The 17819-nt window shown below is 40.4% G+C and overlaps 1 non-coding gene across 1 annotated transcript; it reads right to left on the bottom strand.

The window, feature by feature from the left end:
• Window positions 1–17399: 17399 nt before the first annotated feature.
• Window positions 17400–17506, bottom strand: LOC122022148. Its single transcript, XR_006122877.1, has one exon. It is a non-coding gene; the product is annotated as a small nucleolar RNA R71 (small nucleolar RNA).
• Between the last annotated feature and the right edge of the window lie 313 nt (window positions 17507–17819).

The following is a 17819-nucleotide window of genomic DNA, read 5'->3' as shown; positions in this document are numbered from 1 at the left end:
TGGAGGTAAGTACCTTAGAGGAACTTTTTTTTACTTTGGAATTACATGAAACCAAATGTGCAGGTATAACAAAAGAATCAAGCTAGAATCTGGCACTAAAATTCACTAAAAAGGATGAACCTGAGTTGGACTTAGATCTGGAAGGAGACCAAAAAGTTTACACTGTAAGGAAATTTAGAAAAAAATTTAGATCTAATAAATTTAAAGAAATGTATAACAGAAAAAATTAAAGAAATAGAAGAAATGTTCGATACTACCAGTGTCAAAAAGAAGGGCACATAAAGGAAGACTGCCTAGAACTCAAAAAGGAAAAAGACAAGAGGCCCAAGCAAAACAAGCACAAGCATCTCAAGGCCACTTGGGATGAAAGCTCATCATCCAAGTTAGAAATAGAAGCATACGTCAGACTAGCATTGATGGCTAGCCACGAAGAACAAAATACCTTAGAAGTCAGCATCAATGAAGGGGGAGCGACTTCAGACGAATGCAGCGAAGCAGGGGGAGAATCAAGCTTAAGATCTGACATAGTAAGTGAGGTATGTCTCTTACCTCCTGATCAACTATATTATGGTATTAAATCAATGTCAAAATTAATGTGCAAACTGAAAACTAAAAATGATAAATCGAAAATGAAAAATTTAGAAATAAAAAAAATCTTAGCGAAATCATGTTTCATAGAGGATCTTGAAAAAATTAAAAATTGAAAATTGAAAATACTAATTTAAAGGAACAAATAGAGAATTTAAGAAATCTGCATGCTCAAATTTTAGATATTCTCAAGGATTAAATTAATATTATAGGGGTCAAATCAAAAAAATGATAAAAACATATATCTCTAGAAAATATTTGATTAATCTATTAGAAAGGAACCTGTATTGAGTTCCAAAAACATGCTTAGTTTAAATTATGCATATTTCTAAATTTAATTTATTTTAATTGTCTAATATGTTAAAATTTCTTCGTACAATTTCTATTCAAAATTAATTAACTATTAATTTTTCTGAAAAAGAGATTTTATTTCTTATCTATAGAAAATTTTTTAAAATTGTTTAACCATTATATTTTTTTATGAATTTTCTTCCAAATATTATATTTTTCAAATTAAAAATATTTTGCAGAATTATTTTTACAAAATTTATTTTTTCTGTGAGAATTTATCACATTCTTTTTTCAAGAAAAATTTTATGAAATTTTTTGGTTGTTGTTAAATTTTTTGTAAATTTTCTATTAAAATACTAATTTTTAATATTAAAAATTCTCAAATACCCAATTTTTTAAAATTTAATTTTTCTGTGCAAATACTTACACTATTATATTCTTAGAAAATTTTTCAAGATTTTTTGAATCTAAAAACTATTTTTTAATCATTAATAAAAAAATCAACTTTTTGTAGTAAATAATTTATTAATACTTAAATTGATTTTTTTTCTTCGTAAAATTTTATTACTACTTTGGATATGTTTGCTTCACACTTATAAAAATCTTCATAGTTTTTAAACAAACTAAATAATTTTAATAATTATTCTTGTTTAAATTACTTTTCACAAAAATTAGATTTTCAAGAATAAATTTCATATTTTTTCCCTAATTCTGAGTTAGTATTTTGTGTATACCTTAGACTTTAATTTCAACTTAATTTAGTACAATCCTGATTTTTAATGTGATCAAAGGGGGAAAGTTGAAGTAACGTTTAAGGGAGAGGTATATTTTTCTCAAAATATTGAATATCTACTATTTCAAACTTGCATATTCATTTAATGTCTTTAATTTAATATCTTGTTTTACCTTAAGTTAACTTAGGTTGATCTACATCAAAAAGAGAGAGATTGTAAGTACCCCGTGATGGTTTTGATGTGATCAAATAAGTCAAGTTAGGTTCTATTGTTATTTTGATGTCTTGTGTCTAAGTATGCAGGAACTTAGGAGCACAAGAAGTCGAACGAAAGACGTAGCTACCGAGAAGGATAGCACGGGAGAGAGTCGACAGACTCGGTGCGTCTTAGGGACAAGGTGCTGCAGAAGAGTACGCTGGTGGACGAGAAGGAGGAATGCAGCATTTCCAAGGGATGAGAAGCTTGAGCAGAAGACTAGTCGAGAAGGTCAGAAAATGGGTTCAGGTAAGCTCTATTCTGGATGGCCAAAATCACCCAAGTGAGCAGCGCCAGAGCGGAAGACTCAAATGAAAAGTCAACTTGAAGTTGACTATGGTCCGGGGGCCCAAAACTATTCCGAGGGTTGGGAGCTACTCAGGGTGCCTGGACCGGTCTAGTTTAGCTAAAGCGCCTCCCCATGGCACCCTTATACGAAGGCGATCCGAACGCCCGGAACCCTTCAGGTGACCGAACTAGAAATTTTATCTAGATCTATTCCATCGCGATCCGTTGCGATACAGATAAAATTTTATCCACATTCAGACACACAAAATCCTTCCAGACGCCCTGATAAGGCCAATAAATGAAGTCCTGATTTCTATAGTTAGAACATCACTTGTAAAATGACTTATATTTCTGTTCTACTATTTTTACAAGCCGTCAACGCTGTAAAGAGGATACTCCACCCAAAGGAGATTTGAGTGAACTTCATTTGCCTAGGATTAGCAATCCTATTATTTCAAACATAGTAAATTCTCTTGCCTCTGCTTTTTAATTTATGCATTTACTTTTTGTTATTATACAAGTGCTTTCTTAATTTATTTTGAAATGTCGAGAGAGGTTGTTTAATTATTTTCAGATAATTAACCCCCCCCCCCTCTTACCAACTGCCAAGGGACCAACAATATCTGACTCTTGGAAATAGAGATAATAATTTATTATCACCTTTAGATATCTAAATATCCTTTTTACCACCTTCCAGTATCTCTGTCTTGGGTTTGACTAGAAGCTACTAACTAAGCCAACAACATAGCTGATATCGTGACGTGTACACAACATTATGTACATCAAACTACCAATAGCACTGCATATGATTTTTTTATCCATCTCAGCTATTTTCTCTAGAGTTTTGGGGTACATATTCTTTCTCAAAATAATACCTCTCACAATAGGTATATGTTCTATGTTGTAATTAGACATGCTGAAATGATGTAATATCTTATTTATATAAGACTCTTATGATGTAATGATGTGCGTAGATTTTATACATTTGTTTAGCATATTTTGACGCACATTCTTATGTTCTATACATGCTTTATCTCTACACTTTCATGCTTCTTGCTTTTCTTTTAGCATAATTACTCTTCTTTGTTCGGAGATCTTCTCTTGTACGTTTTATGCTTGCAGGAGTTGAATTTGGAAAAGAATTGATCTGCGTAGCCAATTCTATGATCAAACAAAGGAGAACGACATCGGCAATAAGTGCCACACGGCCTTGCAAAGGGGAATGGCCCTGTCCGTGTGGTGATGACAGGGTTGTGCAACATCAGCAGCAAGGGAGAGTGCCTAGGCCATGTGGAAATGACATGGTCGTGCCACCTCTTCAAGCCAACCAGTACACGGTCGTGTATGACTACACGGTCGTGCAGCCTTTCCAGAACCAAAAAATGGCATGGTCGTGTGTGCCACGTGACCGTGCAACACTTCCAGAGACAAAAATTGGCTAGGCCGTGTGGATTTGCACGGTCGTGCAAGCAGACAGAGGCAGAGCATGGCACGGTCGTGTGAGGGTCACATGGCCATGGGAGGGTCACACGGCCGTGTGACCTTGGCCGAGAAGAGGAATGCCCTGCCCGTGTGGATTTCACATGGTCGTGTCCTGGGCCGTGTGGCGTCCAAAGCCCTCTTCTATATATAGGGCTTCTCCTCTTTGAAAAAGGGGGGCTCTCCCTTTTGGGGAGAGGAGTTCTTGGGCACGATTTTCATTGATTAGGAGGCGTTTTCGGGCCAAGATTTGACTCCAAGAGCGGTGGATTGGTTCCAAAGATCACTCGTCGTATTGAGATAAGCGTTCCTTTCTATCTTCTTGGTTTGGATCAGAATGTCTTCAATTCTCTTGTCTTCAGTTCTTTTCTTATGTTCTATAGAGTAGATTCTTTTTGTTCTAGGATGGAGGGAGTATTTGTGATGTAAATTGATGTAAGATTCATGGATTTGCCATCTTCTTGATTCAAGGATGTTGTTACGTTTTGTATCAACCCATCTTATATGGATTGTTATGTTTTGAGCCCTAATACCATTCTTGATTGGTTGTTTGTGTTTCTTGTGGAATCTTTTAAAAGAATTCTCTAGATTGCATTGCCGCGGGGCATCGTGATAGGACTGCCCCATTAAACGAACATTTAGGGGATTGCTTTGAGGGGGTGAAGCAGGAATTTACAAAGAAGTAGGATGGATTGATGTGCTGAATTCTATATCTTTATGTGGATTGATTAGTGATGCTTTTCTTTGTCGTATGACAGTGGGACATCGTGACAGAGCTGCTCCATTAAACGGGCTTCATAGGAATCATTTCTATTTGATTGCTTAAGGTTTAGATAAGAGTCCTTGATCGGTATTTTCTGTAGGAAATAGTCATTGACTTCTTGCAAACACATTTCAATTGAGGATATGATTGGTAGATCGCTTTACATTAATGAGTATCACAAAGAAACAAAATCTCCTAGAACCTTCGCAAAACTAAGTTTCTACAGTTAACCTTGATTTTAAATCTTTAGTTGTTTCTTAGGACATATAATCTCCTGTTTGATTGTTTAGCTAATTCGCTTTTGAAACATCTTTAGTGATTATAACCAGCCCCTGTGGATTCAATATTCTTTTATTACTGACGACGTAGTCGTACACTTGCGGTGACGTAACAAGTTTTTGGTGTCGTTGCCGGGGACTGCGTCTATAACATTAGAGGTTATCATTTGTGTCACGCCTCGGGGGTGTCCCTGTCTGAAGAAATTTTGGCAGCACCTCCCCTATACGGGTGACAATCTGAAGCATTTCTACAGACACAATATACATCAGCCACATGCGGCTGGAATATATACACAACCACGCAGTTAATAATCTCAGCCTACACGACTGGACAAACATAACATCAACCACGCAGTTATATAAATTTTTATCAGCCCACTCGGCTGAAACCAAAACCAACACAGCAGAAATACATGAAACAAGCTCATACAAAACAAAACAACACACTGCTAGCCGGCTAGGCTTACACCACACAGCGACACAATACTCCGAAAATAAAACCGGAACACACCAAGCCAAAAACACACATATCATATACCAAGATAAAATAAACAAGAAGGCGGAGACATGTCTTATGATGTGACGTGGGGACCAGTAGGCAGGATACTCCAAGCGACTCCATAAACAATCTGGTACCTGAAAAATATAGAGTCCACGGGGGTGAGTTCAACAACTCAGCGAATACCAATAGACATGCCTAGTAAGATATATCTAACAGCAATAAACATGAAATACAACTTCCTAATCATATATATAGGAAAGATGCAAAACTGAAAGGTAACTGAGGAAGCTGTACTCACCAGGAACACCCATCCAGAACAAAAGGGTCGTCAAACCGAAAGTGTCCTAAATCCTGTATGCATGTCAAACATATGCATCCAACCAAAATGCAGCAAACAAATGCAGCAAACACAATCACAAGAAATAAATGCATCAATGCGTATGATGCCAATGATGCGTCCTGGTCACCCCTGACGCCAGTCAGTCATCTCACATATAAATGGTGAGACCGAGTGGGTAGGGTTGTGACAACCGTGCACTCTGTCGTCACTACTCCTGATGAGTGACTGAGTGAACGGGATGCTGTCAGAGTACACCTATCCTCCTACCCCAAATCATAAATGGGGGAGCGCAATGATCTCATCTCCCGGTACATGATGACGGGGAGGAATCTCTGCCGGCTATCACGCTGCATCACACTACCCATGAGCGGACCAATGGAGCCAAACAAAATCCCTGCTGCAACACACTCTGCCTGAATCGACCACTAACCCATGAGTGGTGGTGTGTGTAGATCCATGTAACTGGCGATGTGCTCAACAATAATGGAGTCGACTATCGCACAGCATGCAATCATGATGCATGACAATATCCTAATCATCATAGAAAAATCCATATATATATATATAATATGGGTACCACAATATCAGTAAGTCAAATTCACGGATCTAGGGTATACTGGTCCTCTAAGGTATAACAACCTAGATCCTAAACATATCCCCCTCCATAACATATGTACCAACAATATGCACAGATCACAGAAAAAGGGTCTAGGTACACAAATCAGATATGATATACAAATAGAGGTACACAAGTCAGGTATGTTATAAAAACCAAGGTATCAGATAATCTAGATACACATGCTAGAAAATAAAATCCAAAACCTAGTCCTAACCTCAGTAGGTATGGTATGTCACTTACTCTAGGAACCAAGGTACTCATGGCAATAATCATGAAACGCAAACATGGATACATAACAAACGGCCAACAGATCATGCTATGGGTATCAAACCGTGACATACCAAGGCAACCATGATCATTGCTTGCAGCTATAAAATACTATACATATCCAATAGACAATATCATAAAGATAAGTCAAGAGGTACCCGCCTTAAAATCTGTCGATCGTGATAAGCTATCCCGCGTCGAGACGCTCGCCTCGAAACAAAGTCCTGAAATCACATACTGTATTTAGTTAATTACTTACTTATACAGTAAATAACTAAATAAACTCCCCAATCAAATTAGGGAAAACCCTAAATTACAATAATTAACCTAATTTCATAATCTAATTAGGTTTAACTAAATCCACAATCCTTCACTTCAATCCAATCAACCTATCAACCATATCATCAATCACAAACTCTACCATCCTTTAGAAACTTAATTTAGCAACATACTAATAGAATACCCAAGGTACATCACTAGAAAAGCACTGACCTTGAGGTATGACTACAACTCCAGTAGATCAGCAACCCTACCAATCACTGCCGAGAAGCTCAATCCATAAATCCAATTATATAGTAAAAGATTTACTGAAACTTTAATTCAAAATACCAAAGATCATCTCAACAAAACCTTACCTCCTCACCCAAAACCTTCACAGCTTCAAGAATTGGGAGCAGATAGTGATCGATAACAGAGGAGGTCCACAAAACAATGATCCCTTGCTTCCTCTTAATTTGATGCCTAGAAATGTAGCCATGTAGAGAAAAGAGTCCTCCCCTGGTCCAAGATCCGGTGAGGAGGAAACGTAATGGGTATCCACAGAAAGCAGCTAGGGAACGAGGAAGAAACATCGAATTTAAATCCTCCTTGCTCTTGGCCGAAAACAACCCAAGCAGAACTAGGGCACGGCTTGGAGGGCTTCGGCAGGTCCAGGGCAGAGGAACTTGGTCAGCTAATCGGTGCTCGGAAGAGGAGAAGAAGGGGCTCGGAAGGGCAACAGGAGTCGGCGCCAACTGTAGCGACCGGAGTGACGCGAGAGGGTTGCAGCGCGTCTTGATCTCCACGGCCGAGACAGATCTAGGGCTCAAGGTCAGTGGCCGGCGCTAGGGTAAAAGCTAGGAGTCGGCCAGAAGAGAGGAACGGAGACCCTCGGTTGGCTCTCGTCGGCCGGCGATGAGAAGCTCCGCGTGTGGTTTATGCTGGCAGAGGAAGAAAAGAAGAAGGAAGGCGTCGGTGCAGGTGGTTAGGGCTAGGGTCGCGGCGGGGCAGAAACGGCGAAGAGAAATAAAAGAAAAGAGAAAATAAAACAAAAAGAAATAAAACATTTCCTCGCTTAAATGGGTAGCCTAAACAGGTTTTTCCGGACCCCATTTTTGTCCCGGTTAACTCGTTCATACGAGCTCTGAAAAATTCTCGAAAATTTTTTAAAAATTCCGGAAAATTCCCTTATCATTATTCTCCATTTTCAGGTATTTTACATTCTCCCACACTAATAAAAATTTGGTCCCCAAATTTCGTTATCTACCATCAGCAAATACTAACAACAAGCAAAGAGTATAAATGCTGAACGATAAATTAAATCATATACCCCAAGTGAAAAGATGGGAATATCAAGCTCGGATAGTATCCTCGAGCTCTCAAGTAGCCTTCTCGTCTGAATGATGCTGCCATCTGACTTTAACCAGCCGGATAGTCTTGTTCCTCAACTGACGCTCTTTTCGGTCCAGAATCCGTACCGAAATCTCCTCATAAGTGACGTCAGGCTGAACTGGAACTGAGATATCTGTCAAAATATATGTCGAGTCGGACATATACCTCCTCAGCATAGTCACATGGAATTCGTCGTGAACGCCCGTCAGGGACGGCGATAATGCCAGACGGTAAGCTATGGCTCCAATCCTCTCCAAGATCTGGAAAGGTCCAATGTATCGCGAAGCTAGCTTACCTCTGAGGTCAAATCTCTTCACCCCTTTCATGGGAGAAACTCGCAGAAAAGCATGGTCGCCAATAGAGAACTCTAAGGGTCTGCGTCTCCAATCAGCATAACACTTCTGGCGACCCTGCACCTCTAACATCCTCCGTCTGATAGTACGGACTAACTCTGCCTCATGCTGAGCTCTATGAGGTCCCAACAGCTGGGCCTCCCCAATCTCATCCCAGAGGGTGGGTGTCCGACAAGGCCTACCATACAATGCTTCAAAACGGTGTCATCTGGATAACCGAATGAAAGTTGTTGTTGTAAGTGAACTCTACCAATGGAAAATAGTCCTTCCAACTATTTCCAAAATCCAATACACAAGACCTCAGTAAGTCCTCTAGAGTCTGAATGATCCGCTCCGACTGTCCATCTGTCCGCGGATAGAAAACTGTACTGAAACAGAGCTAAGTGCCCAAGACCTGCTGCCGACTCTGCCAGAAACGAGACGTGAACCGGGGTCTCTATCCGAAATAATAGTCAAAGGGATACCACGTAATCTGATGATCTCTCGCAATACAGATCTGCCAATCGATCCAGGGAATCAGTCTTCCATATCGCTAAGAAATGAGCGTATTTGTTTAATCGATTAACGATTACCCAAATCGCGTCATAGCCTCGTCGTGTCATAGGCAAACCCACCACAAAGTCCATGGTAATGTGTTCCCATTTCCACTCAGGAATAGGAATCCGCTAAAATAATCCGGTAGCTATCTGGTGCTCTGCCTTCACCTGCTGATAGACAAGACCTCTCGCTACAAATTATGCGATGTCTTTCTTCATACCATTCCACCAATAGGAACACCTCAAATCTCGATACATGCGGTCCCGCCTGGTTGGACCACAAATCAAGAGCGATGAGCCTCCTGTAGTAGCTCCTGTAAGACCGGATGAAACTGAGGTACGCGTAATCTGCCTCGGAAGTATATAATACCCTCCTTGTCTCGTGTGAACTCGATCTGCTGCCCGGAAGCTGTCCAGCTACCAATGGACCGTAAATACTGATCTCCAACCTAGGCCTCCTGAATCCTCATCCTGATCGAGGATTGAGCAACCATGGTAACCAGAATAGCCTGCTCTGTCCGTCCCAGCTCCTTAAGGCCAAATTCGGAGAATTCTTGAATCAAGTCCGTAACCACAACTCGGTGGCACGCTAAAGTCCCTCTAGACTTCCTACTGAGTGCATCGGCAACCACCCTGGATTACAGCTAATGGTACAGTCATAATCCTTCAGGAATTCCGTCCATCTCCCCAGTCGGAGATTAAATTTCTTTCTAAGTGAACAGATATTTGAGACTCTTATGGTCAGTGAGAATCTCAAATGTAATGTCGTACAGATAATGCCGCAAAATCTTCAAAGCAAAAATAATGGCGATCAACGACAAGTCATGTACTGGGTAGTTCTCCTCATGTTCCTTCAACTGTCGAGAAGTAGGAGACTACCCTGCTGTGCTGCAGCAAAACAGCGCACAAACCCTATAGACATGCGTCGATATAGAGCACGAATCCATCCTCTCCAGAAGGTAAAACCAAAAATCGAAGCCGACATAAACCTCTGCTTCAGCTCCTGGAAGCTGGTCTCGTAGTTTCTCGAACCACGTGAACTTCACGCTTTTCCTGGTCAGGCGTGTCATTGCCATAGCAACGCGTGGAAAACCCCCAACGAGCCTCCGGTAATAACTAGCTCGGCAAACCGTCTGTAATATCAAGCCAAACAAAGGAAGTTGCGAGCCTCTTCTATAGACTCCACCTACTCTCAACAGTAACAACCTCTATCTCCTGTGGAACCACGGTATACTCCTACTGGTGACCGTGTGTCTCAAACATCTCACAAGAAGACAATCAAAATACACACTACTGATCTTCACATATAGATGTTCCCGTCGAAACATCTCTAGAACTATGCGAAGATGGTGTATGTGACTCACCTCGGATTCGAAATAGATTACAACATCGTCAACAAAGACAATGGAAACCGATCCAAACATCCTAGGATACCAGAATCATCGAGTCCTTGAAAACATCTAAGGCACTGTAAGCCTATATGGTAAGACCAAGAACTCATAATGTCCGTATCACAGACATTCCTAACCATAAGATCCTCGACAATAAACAGATATGATCACCAACGATATAAATCACCAAAGAATAGATCCTCCAATTTGAGAGCAACGCTCTATCACACCAAATACCACATATGGGGGAGCAACGCTCTACCACTAGAAATCCTCCATATGTGGGAGCATCCGAAATATGTATCTACAATAAACATGGGAGCAATGCTCCGCTACAAGCAATCCACAATATGTGGGAGCAACGCTCCACCACAAAACAATCCCTAAATATGTGGGAGCTACGCTCTACCACAACAATCCAGAATATGTGGAAGCTACGCTCTACCACAAACGATCTATAACATGTGGGAGCTACGCTCTACCACAACAATACATAATTGCCCAAAGCACCTAACTATCTAGCTAGAGACTGCACGAGATCTCTCTACCACAGATCACTGTGGGTAGCCTAGGGTATAACCACCCAGTAAGCAAATCAAATCTATAGTCAACTCTATCATCCTCCTAGTGGGTCGGTCACCCAGTAATGGGAAAATTAGTTGAGAGGGTAATACAACTAATGTCATAATATAGACATTTAACATTCTACATTCCACATAAGTAGAATCATCATGATGGTACCAACCATACGCCTGACACACGTGCACACACAACATAGGTATGATCAACATAATCCTCCAATTAGTATACACCAAATATACTCACAACATAGGTATAAATCATCGTGATACCTTCAACAATTGCATACCAAACCCGTGTGCATATACCAACATAGGTATAATCAACAGTACACCTCAAATAACACTCACATGACATATATATACATATGCCAAGAGTATAATCAACATATACTTCCAATAAGGCATACTAAACCCAGGTGCACTCACAAATCACACATAATCAACAAGATACCTCAGATACCACACCAAACACATATGTACCTATCACAACACCGATGTAGACGACAAGATACTTCCAATATGTCAATCAGACACGTACAGCTAACTAAATAGCTATAATCCACGAGGAACCTACAATAACCATATCTAGATGGGAATACTCACACTACCTGCAAATGAACTATCCATCATAGAACTCCTTCAACTCATAACAATCATATGTACACAAAACAAAGATAGGAATAATCAACATATTTGACCCAATCAACCTGACATTCCGAAACGACAAGGTCACCTTCTAAGTTATCCAACTAGATACATACCATCTAAAATTAAAGTACCCATAGAATAGGATATATCGATCCTCTATAGACTGACCAAAATCGACAATGATATACGATCAACTCAATCTTTTCCACGTCAATACAAAACATGTACTCAAATGTGCTCTAGATACCAAACTAAGCACAAGCAACCCAAAGATTCAGATTAGACCAATAAAGCTAAATCGGTCATCTACTAACTAATCAAGAATACCTTAATCCTCCATAAGCTACTAAGGTATATCAATCTATGACTACCCAAGTCGACAAGCGTAAATCAGTCTTCTACTGACCAATCTAACAAGAGTAAATCAGTTATCTATTGATGTAATTAATTAAGATAAAATGGTATACTACTGGCTAGGTCAACATGAAGATATAGATCCTATCCACTACCTAGCTAATACTAGTAGAGGCTGGCATGTGCCTCAATATGCTAATCAACTAGTAGTAATAGAAGCTAATACTACTAATTGTATGATATGAAAAATCAGCAGAGACTATATTCCTTAATCTCTATTAAGGTTGATCAAGATCAGTGACTAACCCATCACATATAATATGTGCTACAACAAGCAGACAGGTACTAAATAAAAAGTGCTAATACATGTCATAACTATCATGGTCAACTATGCATACACTAACAGAAGTATATGATAACAGTATATCAACATACCTCCTATAGCTTGGAGATGTCCTGCCGCTGCCAGATCCCAAAACCCGAAAAGTCACATAAAGAAAACTAAAACATGAAATCCAAAAACATAGGAAATACGACCTGTAAACTGTGCTCTGATACCAAATAAATTGGTATCAGATAAATCTCGAAAATCCAAAACACATAGCAAGTATCGTATACCTGCTCTGATACCACTAAATTAAATACCCCGGGGGTGTCCCTGTCCGAAGAAATTTCGGCAGCACCTCCCCTGTACGGGTGACAATCTGAAGCATTTCTACAGACACAATATACATCAGCCACATGCGGCTGGAATATATACACAACCACGCAGTTAATAATCTCAGCCTACATGGCTGGACAAACATAACATCAACCACGCAGTTATATAAATTTTTATCAGCCCACTCGGCTGAAACCAAAACCAACACAGCAGAAATACATGAAACAAGCTCATACAAAACAAAACAACACACTGCTAGCCGGATAGGCTTACACCACACAACGACACAATACTCCGAAAACAAAACTGGAACACACCAAGCCAAAGACACACATATCATATACCAAGATAAAATAAACAAGAAGGCGGAGACATGTCTTATGATGTGACGTGGGGACCAGCAGGCAGGATACTCCAAGCGACTCCATAAACAATCTGGTACCTGAAAAATATAGAGTCCACGGGGGTGAGTTCAACAACTCAGCGAATACCAATAGATATGCCTAGTAAGATATATCTAACAGCAATAAACATGGAATACAGCTTCCTAATCATATATATAGGAAAGATGCAAAACTGAAAGGTAACTGAGGAAGCTGTACTCACCAGGAACTCCCATCCAGAACAAAAGGGTCGTCAAACCGAAAGTGTCCTAAATCCTGTATGCATGTCAAACATATGCATCCAACCAAAATGCAGCAAACACAATCACAAGAAATAAATGCATCAATGCGTATGATGCCAATGATGCGTCCTAGTCACCCCTGACGCCAGTCAGTCATCTCACATATAAATGGTGAGACCGAGTGGGTAGGGTTGTGACAACCGTGCACTCTGTTGTCACCGCTCCTGATGAGTGACCGAGTGGACAGGATGCTGTCGGAGTACACCTATCCTCCTACCCCAAATCATAAATGGGGGAGCGCAATGCTCTCATCTCCCCGTACACGATGACGGGGAGGAATCTCTGCCGGCTATCACGCTGTGCCACACTACCCATGAGCGGACCAATGGAGCCAAACAAAATCCTTGCTGCAACACACTCTGCCTGAATCGACCACTAACCCATGAGTGGTGGTGTGTGTAGATCCATGTAACTGGCGATGTGCTCAACAATAATGGAGTCGACTATCGCACAGCATGCAATCATGATGCATGACAATATCCTAATCATCATAGAAAAATCCATATATATATATATAATATGGGTACCACAATATCAGTAAGTCAAATTCACGGATCTAGGGTATACTGGTCCTCTAAGGTATAACAACCTAGATCCTAAACATATCCCCCTCCATAACATATGTACCAACAATATGCACAGATCACAGAAAAAGGGTCTAGGTACACAAATCAGATATGATATACAAATAGAGGTACACAAGTCAGGTATGTTATAAAAACCAAGGTATCAGATAATCTAGATACACATGCTAGAAAATAAAATCCAAAACCTAGTCCTAACCTCAGTAGGTATGGTATGTCACTTACTCTAGGAACCAAGGTACTCATGGCAATAATCATGAAACGCAAACATGGATACATAACAAACGGCCAACAGATCATGCTATGGGTATCAAACCGTGACATACCAAGGCAACCATGATCATTGCTTGCAGCTATAAAATACTATGCATATCCAATAGACAATATCATAAAGATAAGTCAAGAGGTACCCGCCTTAAAATCTGTCGATCGTGATAAGCTATCCCGCGTCGAGACGCTCGCCTCGAAACAAAGTCCTGAAATCACATACTGTATTTAGTTAATTACTTACTTATACAGTAAATAACTAAATAAACTCCCCAATCAAATTAGGGAAAACCCTAAATTACAATAATTAACCTAATTTCATAATCTAATTAGGTTTAACTAAATCCACAATCCTTCACTTCAATCCAATCAACCTATCAACCATATCATCAATCACAAACTCTACCATCCTTTAGAAACTTAATTTAGCAACACACTAATAGAATACCCAAGGTACATCACTAGAAAAGCACTGACCTTGAGGTATGACTACAACTCCAGTAGATCAGCAACCCTACCAATCACTGCCGAGAAGCTCAATCCATAAATCCAATTATATAGTAAAAGATTTACTGAAACTTTAATTCAAAATACCAAAGATCATCTCAACAAAACCTTACCTCCTCACCCAAAACCTTCACAGCTTCAAGAATTGGGAGCAGATAGTGATCGATAACAGAGGAGGTCCACAAAACAATGATCCCTTGCTTCCTCTTAATTTGATGCCTAGAAATGTAGCCATGTAGAGAAAAGAGTCCTCCCCTGGTCCAAGATCCGGTGAGGAGGAAACGTAATGGGTATCCACAGGAAGCAGCTAGGGCACGAGGAAGAAACATCGAATTTAAATCCTCCTTGCTCTTGGTCGGAAACAACCCAAGCAGAACTAGGGCACGGCTTGGAGGGCTTCGGCAGGTCCAGGGCAGAGGAACTTGGTCGGCTAATCGGTGCTCAGAAGAGGAGAAGAAGGGGCTCTGATCGGTGATCGAAGGAAGGGGCTCGGAAGGGCAGCAGGAGTCGGCGCCAACTATAGCGACCGGAGTGACGCGAGAGGGCTGCGGCGTGTCTTGATCTCCACGGCCGAGACAGATCTAGGGCTCAAGGTTAGTGGCCGGCGCTAGGGTAAAAGCTAGGAGTCGACCAGAAGAGAGGAACGGAGACCCTCGATTGGCTCTCGTCGGCTGGCGATGAGAAGCTCCGCGTGTGGTTTATGCCGGCAGAGGAAGAAAAGAAGAAGGAAGGCGTCGGCGCGAGGTGGTTAGGGCTAGGGTCGCGGCGGGGCAGAAACAGCGAAGAGAAATAAAAGAAAAGAGAAAAGAAAACAAAAAGAAATAAAACATTTTCTCGCTTAAATGGGTAGCCTAAACAGGCTTTTCCGGACCCCATTTTTGTCCCGGTTAACTCGTTCATACGAGCTCCGAAAAATTCCCAAAAAATTTCTAAAAATTTCAAAAAATTCCCTTATCATTATTCGCTATTTTCCGGTATTTTACAATTTGAGTTAGACTAAACTTTTCTTTTCTTTTCTTACATCTAACTTGTAACTAGTTTCCTAATTCAGTTTTTTTTTTTTGCATTCTTTCATTACATTCTTTTATTGCACTCATTCATTACATTCATTATCCTTTAATTCTTTTTGTAAACTAAATTCTTCCTATTCTTGTAGTCTTTTATTTTCTTTGAATCAAACCCTTTAATCTTGTTCTTGTATGCGAAGATCTAACTTTGCAGGAGAATTAATTCCTCTCGATCCTAAGATTAATAGAACATTCCATAGAAGGAGAATCTTGCAAAGACATCAAGGAGAACAAGAACAATCAAATATGGCAAATAGACCACTTAAGGATTATGCAGCACCTTATGCTAGAGGGTTCTACTCAACCATTACTAGACCCTCTGTAGAAGCAAATAACTTCGAGATCAAGCTTGGAATAATCAATATGGTTCAGCAAAATCAGTTTGGAGGTGGACCGCATGAAGATCCTAATCAGCATTTGGAAGTCTTCTATGAAATCTGCGGTACCATGAAAATGAACGGTGTTCCTTTAGAAGCAGTTAGATTATTATTGTTTGGATTTTCTTTAAGAGAGAGCTAAACAATGGTTGAATTTCTTACCTCCAAATAGCATTACTGTTGGTGCAGTTAGCACTAATGGTCTAACTCAAGTTTTTATGAATGATAAAATAGGTTAAGTTAGTTTCGTTGTTATCTAACACTCTGACCAAGTGTGCAGGAGAAGCCCCAGACAGGTCGACGGGCTGACCTGATGTCTGGCACAAAGTCCAGTTAGGTCGACGGACTGACCGGATAGCTAGTACAAAGTCTAAACGGGTCGATAGACTGACCGGACGTTTGGCACGAAGTCCAGCTAGGTCAACGGGTTGACCGGATAGCTGGCACGAAGTCCAGACGGGTTGAAGGGCTGACCAAACGTCTGGCAGGTAAGTGGAGGTAAGTCACTGGAGGGGAGTGACTGTGAGGACGCATTCCCTGGAAGGGAACATTAGGCATCGATCTAACTTAGATCCGTTTCGAATATTTGAGTCGAGATTGTGACTAGATTCCGGTCTCGAGGAGACGGAATCTAATTACTATTCTTTTTATCATAAACTGTGCTAACACTCTGTTTTGCAGGATATTTTGCATTTATGCTTCAGACTAACATTTTCTTGCAGGGAAATGAAGTTGCTGGAAAATGGAGTTCGGGCGCTCGGAAGGGATCCGGACGCCCGGAATGCAAAATCTATCCTCAATGTCGCCTCACCATGTGGAGATGCCTGGTTGTCTCGGCTATGTCTTATTCAGGGTGTTTGAAGGGATCTAGGTGCCCCGAACCTCCTATATAAGGAGGGTAAAAGTTGGAGTCACTACACAACTTACAATCTGCTCTCCTGTGCTCCTGCGACGCTGCAAAAACTTTCCGATAAAGTGTTGTTTCTTTTTCCTATCTTTTTTATTGTCGGTTTTGTTTTCTATACATAATTCCTGTACTTCAATTCTATAATTATTCTTCGAATTATTAGTGATTGCCCAACGAAAGCACTCAATGAGTGCAGGCCTTGGAGTAGGAGTCACCGAAGGCTCCGAACCAAGTAAAACAACTTGTGTTAGCATTGCTCTGTCTTTTTGTTTATTCCTTTCCACTGCGTACTCTTACTCATTTTTTTAAATCACTATTCCCCCCCCCCCCCCCCCCTCTATCAAAACTCATCGATCCAACAATTACCACTTGGGAACAATGTAAACAACAAATCATAGACAAGTTCTATCCTCCTAGCAAGACAACTCATATGAGAAATTTTATTGCAAGCTTCAAACAATCCGACTCAAAATCTTTATTTGAAGTGTGGGATAGATACAATAATATGCTCAGACAATGCCCACATCATGGATTAGAGAAATGGTTAGTGTTGCACACATTTTATAACGACATTAATTACCATACTAAGGTGCCCCTAGATTCGGCTGCTGGAGGGGCACTTATGAACAAGCGTTTAGAAGAGGCAGAAGAGATCATTGAAAGTGTAGCACAGAATCATCATCAATGGTTAATAGAGAGAAGTGGAGGCTATTCTTATTTAAACCCAACAAAAGTATCAGGAAAATTTGATGTGGATGCAGTTACTCTAATGACTGCAAAGCTGGATTCTCTTACTAAGAAGCTAGAAAATATGGGAACAAAGTCTAACACGGTAAATGTCATAGTA

The sequence above is a fragment of the Zingiber officinale genome, chromosome 9A (assembly GCF_018446385.1).
Source record: "Zingiber officinale cultivar Zhangliang chromosome 9A, Zo_v1.1, whole genome shotgun sequence".
Classification (NCBI taxonomy): Eukaryota; Viridiplantae; Streptophyta; class Magnoliopsida; order Zingiberales; family Zingiberaceae; genus Zingiber; species Zingiber officinale.
The sequence above is the reverse complement of the archived record's forward strand: the minus strand, read 5'-3'. Positions and strand labels throughout refer to the sequence as shown.